General features: G+C 41.9%; 1 protein-coding gene across 2 annotated transcripts in view; it reads right to left on the reverse strand.

Annotated features, from left to right (window-relative positions):
* Positions 1-16,511, reverse strand: part of LOC121292268 (E3 ubiquitin-protein ligase pellino homolog 2) — a 206,417-nt gene that overhangs the window by 136,227 nt on the left and 53,679 nt on the right. The window contains exon 2 of one of the 2 annotated variants that reach the window (XM_041214081.1): positions 4,892-4,948. The exons of the other annotated variant lie outside the window; for it this stretch is intronic. The gene's annotated coding sequence lies outside the window, so the exon portion shown is untranslated. The remainder of the gene's footprint in view (positions 1-4,891; positions 4,949-16,511) is intronic. 2 annotated transcript variants of the gene reach the window in all.

Consider the following 16,511-nt stretch of genomic DNA (forward strand, 5'->3'; position numbering starts at 1 on the left):
TGTAGAGTGTGCCAACTTTATCTTGGCTTTCTCTTCATTATCATTCAAATCACCAAAGAAATGTCTGTTTTTCCACTTCACTGGTTAAACCCCAAAATGAGCCTCCATGTTAACTTCCAAAATTGAATATAGGGAGAACAAGAGAAAATTCAAAGTTGTTTCTCCCCATTTTTAAATGGGGAAGGAAAGTAGTTCAATTATTGCTTTGTGTATTAAAATGTAGACAAAACTAATAAAAATGACATTAAACCAAGACTCATCATGTTGTATCTCCTTTCTCTAGGTTGTTCTGATGTTAGTGACAGGAGCTGGCCTAGATGGGTTCCACTCATTGGAATGGGGGAGCGGGCTGGGGTGGCGGGGTAGGGATCGTAACTTTGATGAGCCTGAGAGAGGACTCCGAACCACCTTAACCTTTCTGGGTAAGGGTATCAAGGGATATGGAAAAAAGGAGGGGAAATGGAAATGAACAAGTGATCAGCCTTGACTTAACTGAATGGTAGAACAGACTTGAGTGGCCTCAATGGCCTACTCCTGTTGCTATGTTCCTAGAAAAAATCATTACCAGCAGCATATTTAAAAATAATTGTGCAGCTTTTGAGCAACAATGGGCTCGCCAGTGTCTGCTGCCGTAAAATAATTTTACTTCCCAATCTATTGAGTTCCATTCCTCAGCCAGTCTTCATGAGAAATGTCAAGAACTATTTCAGCATTTCTTTTGAAAGAAGGGAAATGAAAAGGACGCCTCTCATTCACTTGGCTCCTGGCAGGTAACCGTCAGCAGGTTAGCCATCCTGTCCCTTGGCTGCCAAAGGCCTGTGGTACAGGGGGCATAGAGTGGAATGGGGGTGAGGAGATTAGAGGGTATGTGCTGTCTCAGGAAGATACATTAAAGAAAGAAAAACTGCAGTTTAACAGAATCAGCAGCAAAGGTGTAGATGGTTAACAAAAACTGGTAAATAATGTTAAGCAGGTTAGATATCGAGTTCATTTTAAAAAAAAAATATATTGTTTTTAGTTATAAAAGTGAATGTACAGTGTGCATGGTTCAACATACATAATATGAATTTATGATGGGAGAGCCTTACAAAGGAGCTTATAGATGGCGTGAAGAGTGGTGATGACAAGAGGCAGATTCAATAGTTTTTTTTAAAACTTTCACAACAGTCGTTTACAGCAATATAAATGTCCATTTGATCTTTCTGGTGCTCTCAGATGCTCCACGGGCAGGTGGATTTATGCATGTTCCTCTCCTTAACAGAATTTCTTCTGCTTCAGCCTCAGCCCTCAGCCACCAATAGGCTACTCTCATTGTGCTTTAATCTGCATTGAGCGGTTAAGCAGCTATGCAATTATTAATGCTAACTCTTGAAAAGAATTCTCCCCTTCCCCCATGTTACTTATTACATCAGCGGCAGCATTCAGATGCTACTGTACAAAGGTCTTTTTGTAAAATCATGTGACAATAAAAGTAATACAAAGACATTTTTGTACACCCTATAAGTACAAACATAGATTTTTTCCTAAAAACAAAAGTGAATACATGAAAATTCACAATCATTGCTTAAGAGTTACTGAGCTGAGTCTTATAAAGGTGGCAATTTACCGGCATAAACGGAGGAGAGCGGATTCATTTGAGTAGGAATAGTTTGGAAACGGAGCTAAGAAATTGGAGTAGGAGTGGATCATACGGTCCCTCAAGTTGCCATTCAATACGATCGTGGCAGACCTTCTGCTCAATTCCAGGTTCCAGCCCATTCCCTATGTCCCTTAAATCCCTGTAAGATCGAAATTCTCTCTATCTTGGCCTTAAATATATTCAATGATGGAGCATTCGCAATCTTCTGGGACAGAGAATACCAAAGAATCACAACCCCTTGAGTAAAGAAATTTCTCCTCACCTCAGTCCTAAATGATAAGCCCCTTATCCTGAGATGGTGAAAGAAAGAATAACTTGCATTTATATAGCGGTTTTCACAACCACCGGCCATCTCAAAAGTGCTTTACAACCAATTAAATACTTTTTAAAGTGTAGTCACTGTTGTAATGTAGGAAAGGTGGCAGGCAGTATGCACACAGGAAACTCTCATAAACAGCAATGCGATGATGACCAGATAACCTATTTTTGTGATCTTAATTGAGAAATAGATATTGGACACGGGGATAACTTCTGCTCTTCTTCAAAATAGTGCCATGGGATCTTTTACATCCACCCGAGCAAGCAGATGGGGTCTCAGTTCTGCACCCAAAAAACAGCACCTCCAACAGTGCAGAGCTCCCTGAATAATGCACTGGTCAGCTTTGATTTTTGAACCCAAGCCCTGAAGTGTGACCTGAACTAGGAACTTTGTGATTCAGAGGCGAAAGTGTTATCAACCAAGCCACAATTGTCACTAGGTGCCCCAGTGCTCTAGATTCCCCAGATAGGAGAGACAATCTCTCAATGTGTACCCTGTCAAACTCTTTCAGAATCTTCTATGTTTCAATGAAATCACCGCTGATTCATCTAAACTGCATAAAGTATAGGCCCAATTTACTCAGCCTTTCATCATAGGAACTTATCTCAGGAACCTGTCTTGTAAACATTCGCTGTACCGCCTCCAAAGGCAAGTATTTCATTCTGTGGATATGGAGACCAAGACTGTGCACAGTATTCCAGGTGTGGTCTCATCAAAGCAGGATTCCTTATTCTTGTCCTCCAATTCCCTTGCAATAAAGGCCAACATACCAATTGCTCCATAATTGTTTGCAGTTCCTGCATGCTAACTTCCTGTGTTCCTTGCGTGAGTATACCCAAGCCTGTTTGAAAATTCAACATTTACAAGTTTCACATCATTTTTAAAAATATTCTGCTTTGCTAGGCTGGAACAAAATATGAATGGATATAGGAGAGAACTAAGCAAGAAATAACAACTTTAACTTAAGTAAATAAAGATTTATATCACAGAGCCTTATCATATTTCTCAGAAATGTTCCAAAATGCTTCAAGGACAGTGCTATATAGATAGCCATCTTGTACACATTAAGTCCTAGCAACAGCAATGAGGTTAAGCACCTGTTAATATGTTTTTGTTAAATGAAGAGGGAATGATGGTCAGGACTTGCCAAAATCCCTGTTCTTCTTCAATTACTTTAATGTTGATCTTAAAGGGCTGCTTTAGCCATTGGTCCCAAAACACTAATCCAATACACCCGTCAACAAAACCAAAGTAAGTTTACCAGATTTGCTAAGACCAGCGATCAGGAAGATGGTATTTTTTAAAATCAATTCTTCCCAATGCCCAGCCAACAAATGGGTAGCCAACTAGAGTGTACCTATCAAAGGGTCTTGATTTAATAAGTGCCTCAGCATTTTTTGATGGTAATTCTGAGAAAAATTTCCCAATTCGTCATTAATTCACTCTCAAATTCCCAACTCTATCTTCAGAACACAGTACCTCTGCTGTTGTCAAACCATTTAAAATGCTCCCTCACTTGTACTTTTGATACATTTACTCTCACCAGATTACTCCCCATCTTCCAACCTTGCTGCTTCCCCATAAAATCCACAACTCTACTCCTTTAAGTCTAAGGGCTATTAACCTAACATGTGGAATACAACTGGTCTAGTCATTCATCTCCATCTCCTTAGCTAACCCCTTCTTCTATTCTAAGATGATACTCCAAGGGTTTCTTTTCTCTATGACAGTATCTACCAAATCCCTTTACTTCACCACACTAACCTTCAAAACAAAGTCCAAACAGCTTTTGGATTTATTTGTCTCCAAGATGTAGAGCATTCACATAACTGACTCTGTCACTATCTTCTCTTGCTCTCAACCTACCATTGAGTTCCCCCAGCTGCCTTACATCTGATTCCCTATTTTTATGGTTTCTCTCCCCTCCCCAACCCCACAGTCTCAAAGTATATCTCCCAACTCCTCTTCGCTTGATACTCCCTCTCCAATCAACTCTCTACTAATCAATTCAACACTGATATATGCCAGCATTGCTCAGATATTGTTTTTGAGGTACTTTGGAGAATAATATAAATACAACATGACAATTAAGTGTCTATACCCAAATGCCAGAAGCATTCAAAACAAGATGAGTTATCAGCATATGTGACAGGAAATTAAGAGCGATTACAAAAACGTGGTTCACTCAAGGTGGAAGAAAGTTAAATGTGGAGGGGTTAACTGAGGAAAAATAGAGAAAATGGAAAGGAAGGAGGATATCGGGATCATTTGTAAATTCAGAAAGATGAATGGATATGCAAGGAATACACAAATGAAATTGTGTGATTTAATTTAATAAGCAGATGGTAGGTAGGGTTAACAACAAGTACTATACATTTTCTATCTTAAGGTAAAAATGGATGACAAAGGTCAACCTTAGTTCATCAAGAAAGGCAATCATTGTGGCATCCAATTATTCAATTGCTTCTCAATTAATTCCAGGATCTTCACTTCCATTACTCATTTCATGTGTCCCGCTCTTTGATGATGAACACCAGTCCTAAATTTGCCTTGTTAATTAGTTTGAACTTGCATCCCCTAATCCTACGCTCAGATTTATGTTTTCCATAACAGTTACCATACTATAAAAGAGGTCTTGTGGCTCAGTGGTTAATACCCCTACTTCTGAGCCAGAAGCTCCAGGTTCAAGTCTTACTCTAGAACATGTTGGTTATGGAAGGAGTGTTCATGGTATGGTTCAACAGGTTAATAACTCATCTGCTAATCCTTGCCACTGGTCCCCTCAGGGGAAAAGTGGATGTGAAGATGTGCAACAAATCATACTCTATCTGTACCAGTCATCAAATACATAAGTCACATGTTTCTTTAAGTGCAGTATTTATGCTTGTCCGTCCACCATGAGCGATGTATACCAATGCTTACTGAGTACATACCCAGGTTCTGGAGTGAGCCAGATTTCCGTAATGCATATATCATCTGCTTCAGATCCCCTAAGTAATATAAGGGTAATGACAATGTATTAGGGTTCCTCCTGCACTCCTGGCTAGGATCATAGAGTCAAGAATGGTCTAATATAGTAACATGTTAGTTCAATCAACTAGTTTAAATTGCAAAAGCAATAAAACTAAAACTGCCTTCAATGGAAATAAAAATTGTGAGGGATGTAAACCAGGCAATTGATAGTGCAAATTGGGACAAAGACAAATCAACTCCAACTAAGATTCTTATGTGATCTCGACAGCATCTATAATATTTTTGAGGACATCAAAGATAAATTAGATACATAATTATTGTTATACAATTTATTTGGGCTTTCAGAAAGCATTTGACCAAGTTCCATAATAAAATAATTCAAATTAAATTAAAAGTTGCAGGAGGGGCAGTGGTTACTGCTGCTGCCTCACAGCTCCAGGGACCCAGGTTCAATCCTGACCTCGGGTGTCTGTCTGTGTGGAGTTTGCATGTTCTCCCTGTGTCTGGGTAGGTTTCTGCTGGGTGCTCCAGTTTCCTCCCACTGTTCAAAGGTGTGCTGATTAGGTGGGTTGGTTATGGTAAATTGTCCCTCAGTCTGAGTGTGTGCTATGTGATGGACTGGCATCCTGTCCTGGGTGTACCCCACCTAGTGCCCATTGCCTGTCGGGATAGGCTCTGACTCCCTGCAACCCTGAATTGGATAAAGTGTTTTGGAAAAGTGAATGAGCTGCAGGAATCAAGAGTATAATATGGGGCTGGATGTGAGCCAGAACACAGGCAAAGCATACATGTGAGTTTTAGAAGATATTACAACAGGCTGAAAGTGTACGAGTCTCAGGGGTGAAATTCTAACTCATCCATTTACACAGGGTTAAAATGTATATGTGAGTCTGAGGATGGAAGTTTACAGCCCTGTCACACAGGGGTATGCGGCGAGACGTTCAATACACATTGATTTGGGCGGGAACGGAAGATCCCGCCAGCAGGATGATGGCTGCCATCACCAGAAGCTGCCTGCCAATTGGAGGACTGGCAGCTCAGCTGTCTCAGCGGTGGCACTGGAAGTGGTGGCCACTGTTAGAACTGGGACTGAAAGTAGAGGATGCCATGTGAGGACAGCACCCACCAAACCAGGCAAGTAGGGCCTTGAGGCACGGAGCCCAGGCAAGCCCAGTCAAGATAGGGGTGTTGATGAATTGGCCACTTTAGTGGCCACTTAAGTGGCTCAATTGGCCTCCGGGCAGGAGGGTCATCCTCCACCACCACATCCGCTGCTAGCATGGCAGTGAAACAATGATGGGCACTCCACCCTTCACCTCTCCTCAGTACTTAACAGGCCGCCCTTCACTCCCACCTCACAGAGGGCCAGCAAAATCCAACTGTATGCACGCACATGCATGTGTGTGTGTGTATATGTGTGAGGGAGAGAATTTCCACAAGGGTTCTCCCTCTCTTCTGTTGTAACTTAAGGGAAAAAGGTGTGGAAACCCCAGGAAAATGACATAAACACTGCCTACATCATTTTTCCGGAGTTTCCATGGCTTTTATATCAAAGTTCTGGCAGCTAACCGAGAGAACTCACTTGGAAATTCACCCTCATTGTTGGAGCAACAGCTGTTAGAGTGAAGTTGGCATAATGTAAATCTGTGGTCAATCCGCTGTTTCCAGGATTCTGGTTGGCAGTTATCCAGGAATACTAATCTGCAATCAGTGATGTACAGTAAATGTGCACTAAATATATATGAACATCAGTAAAAATTCAGTGCAAACTCAAAGTATATTAAAAGAAAATTAATTGGTCTTTTCACTTTTATTCCTTTATTGCTGAAGCATGAATTCAATAGTTAGCACAGTAAACCTGATTAACACTTCTTGGTTTAACCCTTACCTCTCAGTTCTGAAGCACCAGGAAATCAAGATGGTTAGAAAGATGCACAGTGATAGATTCCACTTTAGAGTTCTTCATTTTTCTTTTATTGTTTCGCTTTCTTGTGGAGCATTAAATGATTGCGTCAGTAATAGGTGGGGTCCTGGTCTGCTGCTGGGACTCATTGTCAAGGTCATCTACAAAACCCAGCACTAGATATGACTCACACATAACAGAAACCTGAACCCAGCAGAGTCATTTGAACTCAGTGCCGAGTTCAAACACATTCCATTTTCATTGGAGTGAGGTCCATATCCCACAATGTGTGACTTCTTAAAGAGTAGTCATGTATGCTCGGAAAAGGCGGATAAGGTCTGTGGAGCTGTCAAGTTATTTAAATCCCCTGCCCTTAAAATTTTGTAAAAATCTAGTCTGCTGTGTCTCTGAGTTGAAAAAATATCAGTGCTTTCAGTTTCACTAGCTATTTATTGACATAACCATAAGGCCTATCATTACTATATTATCACTGCTTGACTGCTTCCAAAACCTATCATTAGCAAAGTGAGGGCTGTACGTTCAGTTTTATTGACAGCTCCAAGAGGTTATTAAGGGATTAGCTGTCTTCGATGTGCGGCTATAAATGCAAATGTTTGTTTTCATAAGAGATTAAGTACTTGAGGGCATTTAAATGTATTGAATGGACTTTCATTAACTCTTCTATATCGTGAAGTCTATTATAGATACTTAGAACATTATTTTATTTAATCTCAGCATGGCTCTTGAGGTTTGCCCATGGTGGATATTGGGTGAGTGGGGATGGAGGATGCAAAGGCTGGTAGGTGAGGGGTATGGGTTGGCACTAAGTTGGTATAGTGGCTACAATAAGCCATAGGGATGAGTGAGTGTCATGTGTTGGCATGAATTAGCACTATGTTGATATAGGGGCTACAAGGGACCATGGGGTGAGTGAAGGGCATGGGTTGTCATGGAGATTAAGAAAGGTCATGAGGGTGGGTAGAGGGGCATGGGTTGGCATGAACAAGCATGGGTAAGGCATGACGATTGGCTGGATGTATGAGGGGAAAGGGCTAGAGGACCTAATGTTCAACCACACAACTGGAGCGAAGTCCCAAAGAACTGAGGCCTGCCTCAACAATCAGCAGCCATGAGCCCCTGTGACTGCCTCTGAATAGTTTCTGGGTGCGGGGGGCCTGACTCCAGCATGCACCTGCTCCACCCCTCTCCCCATCCCCAAAACAAAAATCAAGTTCTTAGGGGGTCTGTTTCCTGAGGCTGCTGTGGCGAGCTGGGAAATTTCCCAATTCTGCGCACCCACCTCGGAAGTGAAAATCCAGGCCCCAGTCTCCTCCTTTACCAACTGGCTGCCAAAGGTTTAACAGTCCACTGCTGGTGAGAATAATTCAATGTGATTGGCTACTAACTCTGTTCGATGATTTTACTGTTGCTAAATGCCTGGAGATTCCCTTGACTTAGCACCAGATTCAAATTGACATCAGGAAAGGGGAAATCTAACCACAGAAATCAGCAGATCTTTTTGGGCAGCTTTATTCAAGGTCATTCTTATTTATCTAATCGTAGCCAGTGTATCACTTGAGATCAATTCCCTTCCTGCTCCTACACCATTACCTCTAGTGTCCCCCAGGGATCTATCCACACCCTTTCCTACTTCTCAACTACACGCCGGCTCCTGATGATATCTTTGAAAGCACAGCATTAGTTTTCATGTGTATGCTGACTACACCTAGTTCTACCTCACCACCACCACTTTTGACTCCTCCACTATTGCTAAATTTTAGACTGTTACTGGAAGGGCAGAAAATTCTTCTATTTACATATTGGGAACAGAAGCCATTGTTATTGGCCCTTGCTCCAAACACTTTTCCTTCGCTACCCACTCCACCTGGACTGTTTGCAAGCTTGGTGTCAAATTTGATCCTGAGAAGAGCTTCTGACCACATATTTGTACCATTACAAAGACCGCATATATCCACCTCTACAACATCGCCTGACTTCGCCCAGCCTCAGCCCATCTCTTGCTGAAACTCTTGTTCATGCCTTTGTTACCTCTAGACTTGTCCATTCCAACCCACTCTTGGTTGGTATCCCACATTCTACCCTCCATAAATTTGAGGTCATCCAAAACTCTGCTACCCATGTCCTAGCTCACAGCAAATGCCATTCACCTACCAACCCTGTGCTCACTGACCTATATTGGCTCCCAATCAATCAAATTCCTCCATGGCCTCACTCCTTCCTACCACTATACTCTCCTCCAGCCACACAATCCTTCAACATATCTGTGCTCCCCTAATTCTGGCCTGTTGTCCATCCTGGATTTTAATCACTCCACCATTGGTGGCCACACCTTAGGATGCCTAGGCACTAAGCTTTGGAATTCCCTCTATTAATCTCTCTGCCTCTCTACCTCACTTTCCTCCTTTTAAGAAATTTCTTGAAATCAACCTTTTTGATCAAGCTTTTGGTCATTGGTTATTTTTCACACAGGCCGTGGCTCTACCACTCCAGCTGAAAAATTGGGGTTGAGCCCACTTCTGCCAGGCTGCGAAACTATAACCAGATTTTGAGGCCGTGCCATCCGCCCCATCTGGGGGAATGGCCTACCTTCACGAATTGCCGGCCAATCAGATGGCCAGCAGCTCCTAGGCCCAGCAGCAGCACCGTGAGCTTTGGCCTTCACTGGAACTACAGCAATCCCCCACAAGAAGCCATGGAGGAGGCCAGATTGAAAGGTAAGTGTGGCTTCACTGAGGCCAGTCAAGCAGGCCCCAGTGTGGAGAGTGAGGAGCTGTGATCAGGAAGCCAGGAAGTGGGGAGGGGCATGAAACCAAGACTTAATTTGGCAGTCTTGCCACATGGTGCATGCCCCACCCAATGCTGGTAAGATACCAACGGCAGCTGGAGAAGACCCTTAAGTGGCCATTAATTAGCCACTTAAAGGCTTCAATTGAGGAAAGGGGAAGACCATCCGACAGCTACCTGGCTGCTGGTAAAATTCCAGTGGAGAAAACTGGCACTATGCCCTCTCCCGCCATGACACTCAATTTTATACCTCCCCCTACTTGCCAGTTGGGGGGGGGGGGGGGGGGGGGTGGGGAGAGGAATTCAGACCAATATTTCCTTATGTGACTCAGTGTCATATATGGCTTTTTATTTTCCTCTGATGCCTTGGTGCTTGTTATTACATTACAGGTGTTACAGAAATACCAGTTGTTGTTGCTGAACCTGCTCTTCCGATCAGGAAGCCAGCAGGGTCCTTCTTTAAATATGTGTCCAATGTCATTAAACCCCGATCGTAATTTCAACAAAGAAGCTGTTTAAACAGTTTAGATTTTCCATCCAGTGAAAAGAAATATCCAGCTGTACAATTAGATATCTTGAGTCTAATGGGAAGAGGAGATTTCTCCACTTACAGGGTTGATCTACTGCTATCTGACAGGCCCATTACCTCTCATAGCACAATGTTACATATTGAAAGCCTTTCACTTAAACAGTGCTTTTCACTGATCCTGTGCAAGTTGAACAGAGTGGGTTTCTGTCATTTCCATTTTCACAATGCAATCTTTTGATTCCAAATCAAGTATATTATAGTTTCCTAAAAGTCACCATTAAGGGCATACATTACAGTTCTGAATCTTCTGTGTTACTCTGTTCAATGTTGTACCATTTATTCCAAGCAGGACAATTATTATCACTTACAATGAGTACAGCTAGTGTCAAGCACAGCTAGCCAACAGGCTTGAGGACTATGCAAAAGCCCTCCGGTTCACTCTTAGACATACTTAATTATACAAATCATGTTTCTGATCCTGCCATGTAAATAGAGTAATAAAACTTTGTCACATACATTCTATGAAATAGTATTTAGATTGTAAGCTGGTGCTGGTCTGAAGCCAGCCTGTAACATCACTCCACCTTCTACAACTTGGTAATTATCTCAGATTATAATTTTTTTTAAAATATCGCAATCTTCTTACTTTCATAATCAATAAAATTTGGACTATTTGACTTAGAAGTTAGAACACAAAACAGCTTTTGTTTTGTAATTGCGCTTCTCTTGTGTTTAAAGAAACAGGAAACAGAACTGTGGGGCCGAATTTTGCCCTTGATGGATGGGCGGGCCCCACCGGCTCGGCTGCAAGTTGGTAGCCGATCGCCACCGCCAAAGCGGGCCCCGCCGCCATTTTGAGTGGGCAGACCAATTAAGGCCCAACCAGCGAGCCGACCAACGCAAAGCGCTATGCTCTTCCTGTGCAAGGGTTGGGGTGGGGGGGGAATTCCCCAACTGTCAAAGTCTTTTTTGACACTCCCTTCCACACTTAGACCATAAGACGTAGGAGTAGAAGTAGGCCATTTGGCCCATTGAGTCTGCTCTGCCATTCGATGAGATCATGGCTGATCTGATAATCCTCAATTCCACTTTCCTGCCATTTCCCCTTAACCCTTGATTCACTTACTGCTTAAAAATCTGTCTATCTCAATCTTGAATATACCTAAAGATCCAGCCTCTACAGCCCTCTGCGGTAAAGAATTTCACAGATTCACTACCCTCTGAGAGAAGAAAATCCTCCTCATCTCTGTCTTAAATGGGTGACCCCTTACTCTGAGATTATGGCCTCTGGTCCTAGACTCTCCCAAAAGGGGAAACAACCTCTCAGCATCGACCCTGTCAAGCCTCCTAAGAATTGTATATGTTTCAATGAAGTAACTTCTCATTCTTCGAACCTTCAACCTCTCCTCATAAGAAAGCCATTCCATACCCAGGATCAACCTAAGGAAACTTCTCTGGAGTGCCTGCAATACCGGTATATCTTTCCTTAGATAAGGGCAACAAAACTGTTCATGGTATTCTAGGTGTGGTCTAACTGGTGCCTCGTATAGTTTTAGCAAGACTTCCCCTATTTTTATACTCCATTCCCTTTGAAATAAAGGCGAACATCCCATTTGCCTTCCCTATTACATGCTGAACTTGTATGTTAGCTTTTTGTGATTCATGCACAAGGACCCCCGAAACCCTCTGCAGCTTTTTGCAGTCTTTCTCCATTTAAATAATATTCAGCTCCGCTATTCTTCCTACCAAAGTGCATAACCTCACATTTTCCCACATCATATTCTATCTGCCATGTTTTTTGCCAACTCACTTAACCTGTCTATATCCCTCTGTAGAATCTGTGTCATTCTCAGTTTGCCTTCCCACCTATATTTGTTTTGAGGATTTTCAGCTCTATTCCCCTCAACAACAACAAAAAGAAATCTGTCACCTGGAGTAGTCCTGGTCTGCAGACATTAAGTATGCTGGGCTCTGGTGCGCTTTAAATATGGCGCCTGGAGCAAGGGACTGCTGACGTCAGGGCCTGCCCACCAGCAATCCGGCGTGTTTCCCGAAATTGCATTATTAATGAGGCGGGACGCGCCGAGAATGGGACGATATAGCACAAAAACCTGCAATTGCAGCCGTCAGGTGAAACATCCTTTTTCCTGCCTGCTCCTGCATTTTGTGCAAATCTGGGATGATTCCGCCCTTAGTTTGAGGATAATCCATCAGGGCCCTCCCACCCTAATTGTAATCCTGATTAACTGAGGTCGGGTGGTGCCGAACAGCTTGCATGGAAGGGCATGCAATGGAAATATACTAAAATTAATAGGCAATTATGTTCTTGGAAGTAAACAGTAATGAAATTAGCATTTTAATTAATTATTGAAGATTCCCACTCCCCAATGACTAACTAATTCAAGTAGCAAGTGACTAATGCCAGTTTGATCCTGGGAGCGGGGCTGGAATCCACAATGATCCTGTCCAGAGATGCTGTTCAGTAATTTCTGCTGTAAGCCCTCTGGATGAGGATACAATAGGATGGATCTTGACTTTGTTCAATGGTTTAAAACAGGTGTTAGAACGTTGGCAGCACATTTTACATATTCCTGATCTTTTATTTCCATGGAAATTCACTATCACCCATTTTTACACTATCACACAAAGTCAAGGTCTAATGCCAATCAGCCTTGGCTGTGCTCATTCTCCATAGCTGAATATCCTGCAGACAGTGATTGTATGTGAACGCAAATGCAAAAGCATGGTCACTTAGCTGAGGTGCCAGAGATCACCATAATATACCCCAGAAAGGATCAATGTCTTCAAGAAATGAGAAATATCAGAAAAAGGCAGCTTCATTTTTGAGAAAACACCCAGGCACATACAAATATGTAAGCTGGATATACAAACAGATTGCTACAACTTTGTGTGCCCTTCACAGGCTTTCTTCTAAGTAAGTAGAAAAAATTGTTCGTTATTTCTATTGGTGCAGGTGCTATCAGTATTGAACTTTGGGGCAGGAAGCGGCTCACACTTCACCGCCACAACCTTATAGCAAAAGCATTTTGTAAACCATTTTTAAGCCACTTTATCTGAAGTTGAAAATGTTAGCACCAGAGATGTAATCAGTAATAAAATGAAGGCAGCACACAGTTGTGCTTTCCCCAGTTTAGGAACCCAATGACACTTTTACTGGACTCTTTCACCAGATGGGCAGTGCTCCTTTAATTTCAAGAGCAATAACATGGAACTGATAAGAACAATTTTCTCTCCTTCCAACAGAGAAATAAATTTAATGCCTAAATTAATAATAACTGAATGTGAAAGTTTATTTTTTCTTTAGAAGAATTTTTTTAAACCAGAGTTTCGAAAAGAAATGAGGGACAAAAGTAAGGAGTTCCTCACTGGTGTACAGCTCTTTGCTTCCTTATGCTTTTTCCAAAAGGAAGGACAGTGTTGGCAGACTTTATGACTACTGAATCTATAACATTTCAGGTGGAATATGACCTCACCCCACATTCACACACATATATATCCAGTAGCAGCCACTGGAAAGCAGTCAAGTGAAGGAATCCTGGCCAATCTTCTCCTCCCCAGCCCAGGGGCACTGCGACCAAGTTTTGGGATGTTTTAGCTTTGTCTGAAGGATACGGAGATACAAAGAGTGACGTCATGAAGGGGTTGAAATTTTAAAGCTAAGCCCTTCAGGGTCAGCCAGCATAGGAGTGATGGGTGACTGGGACTTGGTACAAGTTAGGATAAGCGTAGCACAGTTTTGAATGAGCTGAAGTTTTTGGAAGGTGGGAATGAAGAGGCCATTGGAATAAGCCAAATTTAGAGGTGATAAAAGGCATGAGGGAGGGTTTCAACATCAGATAGACTAAGGCAGGTGTAGGGGCAGGCAATATTACAGGGGTGGAAGTAGGCAGTCTTTATGGTGGCGAGAGTATGAGTCAAACTAGTTCAGGCTGAAATAGAACACAGGTTATGAAGTCTTGTTTAACCTGTTCCAGTAGCTGTGGAGAAGAATAGAATCCGGTAATCAGGTAAAACCTGTAATGGTTGCTCTTCTCTTTAATTTCTGATTCACAGTTTATTGCCTGGGTTATAGGGCCTATCATTGTTATTTGTCCAGCTGGGGAGATCAAGCAAGTACAAAATATTTTGCATCGTTTCCAGTGAATTTAGCAGCATAAGAAGTTCATTGTTCACCCCACAAATGCTACATTATCAGACATTTAGCACAGGATGTCAGCCTTGACTTAATGGAAGCACTCTTGCTTCTGCTTCAGAGGTTGAGTTCAAGCTCCACTCCAAAGATTTGAGCACATCATTAAAGCTTATGCTTCAGTATTGAAATATTACTGCAATATTTTCCAGTCGGTTTTTACTTATTGGACCAGGAGCCCGATGGCCAGTCTTCAGTCATCCAAGTCAGATCATCGCCCACACAGTGAATTCCTGCCCTGTGGGACCCATTCCTGGTGGCAACATCTTAGTCGTCTGTAGTCGTTGAATGGATTGTTAACCTCGACATCAAACTATAACTGCTTCCCCAGTCATACAAATAAAAAACACTGTAATATTGCAGTGTCACCTTTGACACATCTGCCCTCACAGGTAGACTGAAAGATCATACCATGGCACTTTTCAACAAAGAAGCTCCTGGAGTGCTGGCCAATAGCTTCAACCAATAGCACGAAAGCAGATTGCAGTGGCCATTTATTGCATTGCAGTTTCTGGGACATTGCTTTGTGCAAATTGGCAGCTGCGTTTTCCCCATATTACATCAGCAAACGCACATGGTGGTGAAACATTTTGGGATGTTCTGACATTCTGAAAGGTGCTACATAAATGTAATTTGCTTCATTAAAAAGTCGTGCTTCAGTTCACAAGTTTGAGCGGCTTGCCTGCGGTAGTGACCTCTTGCACCAGACAAGAAGAAAAAGTATCGAGAATTTACTTTCACAGAAATGGTTTCTTTAGCTTGTCTTCAAGCTATTCATCATTAAATATTTGCAGAAAATTATTTGTGAACAAGAAATATGTCATGTGGAAAATCTGGTAAAGTCTAATCCAATCAACTCAAGCACAATAATACAGATGATAATGGACAGCACATCATGTTTTATTAGATTTCACTCACACTTCAGCTCCGATTTCAACTCGGAGCAGGAATTGAGAGGTGGGGAGTAGAAATGGCAATCTGGCCATGCCCCATCACATACCACAACCAGAATTCGATGCCTAGGAAATTTTGATTCCAGGACCTAATTAACATTCTGTCACCCATTTGACGCTGGGCAGCACGGAAACAGCACCCAACAAGTCAGAAATGAGGGATAAAATGCACTCCTGCTTTTCCTAGCTTACAGAAAACCTTTCGAAAGTATTTTTTTTAAAGTCCTTCCCTGAACTGTCTGTGACTAAAGGAGGCATGCCTGCCTCCTTTTACTGGTGAATTGGAATCTGTGTGGGAATTGGTTGGCCCTGCAGTTTATCACAAAACTATCATATTTTTCATAATATTAGTATAGGCTTATGGGGTGTGAGTGTGGGTGGTTCTGCCTGCATGACTGATTTAATTAGACTAGAGACACTTAGACTACAAGATTGAAATTATCAAAAGAGTTAGGTGTAAAACAGACTTTTGAAATAGAGATGGGTAAGCTAGGATGAGGGTTCCACAGATAGGGTGTGAATGAAATTTACATTTTCAGATAAGTGAAGGGATTGTTTGATTTTCAAAGGGATGGTGTAATGTTTACAACTAACAAGGTAAGTCAAAGTAATATATTTATTTTTCCCAGACGTGCAGACCATAATGATGACATTGGAAGATTTTTAATAAGAAAAGTACATTTCCAAAGACATGTAGAACAATGGGATTGTCCACATTAAAGAGAGAGAAACATACATAAAGAAGGATGAAAGGCTATGTGGGGGTGGCCATGTAAAATCTTGAAAGGTACACTGGATGAAACAGCCTTGTACAAAAACCTCCAGCCACTCTGATGAAGAAGTGTTGCTCCAGTAACTAAAGTTGTGTTAAAAAGCCTTTGGAATATCCTTGCTGGGTTGCCTATTTAAATTTAAATCTATTTTGGGGACTGCTGCCTTAAAGAGGCTGTGCAGTTGGAAATCAGGTTAATTAGGAACTCAGGGATTTGTTATAATGTCAAGTAACTGTAATCGTATGTATGTGTTTGAATTCTTTTTTTTTGTTAATAAAAGTTTTAATTTAATTTTTTAAATCTCTAAAGTTGTTAGTGGACTCATTACTTCCAAATTCAGTGCACAAATCTTCCCATAATAAAAGCAAATTGCACAACTGGTGTGATAGCGTGGCCAAGTTTCCCTT

Source organism: Carcharodon carcharias, chromosome 20 (assembly GCF_017639515.1).
Source record: "Carcharodon carcharias isolate sCarCar2 chromosome 20, sCarCar2.pri, whole genome shotgun sequence".
NCBI lineage: Eukaryota > Metazoa > Chordata > Chondrichthyes > Lamniformes > Lamnidae > Carcharodon > Carcharodon carcharias.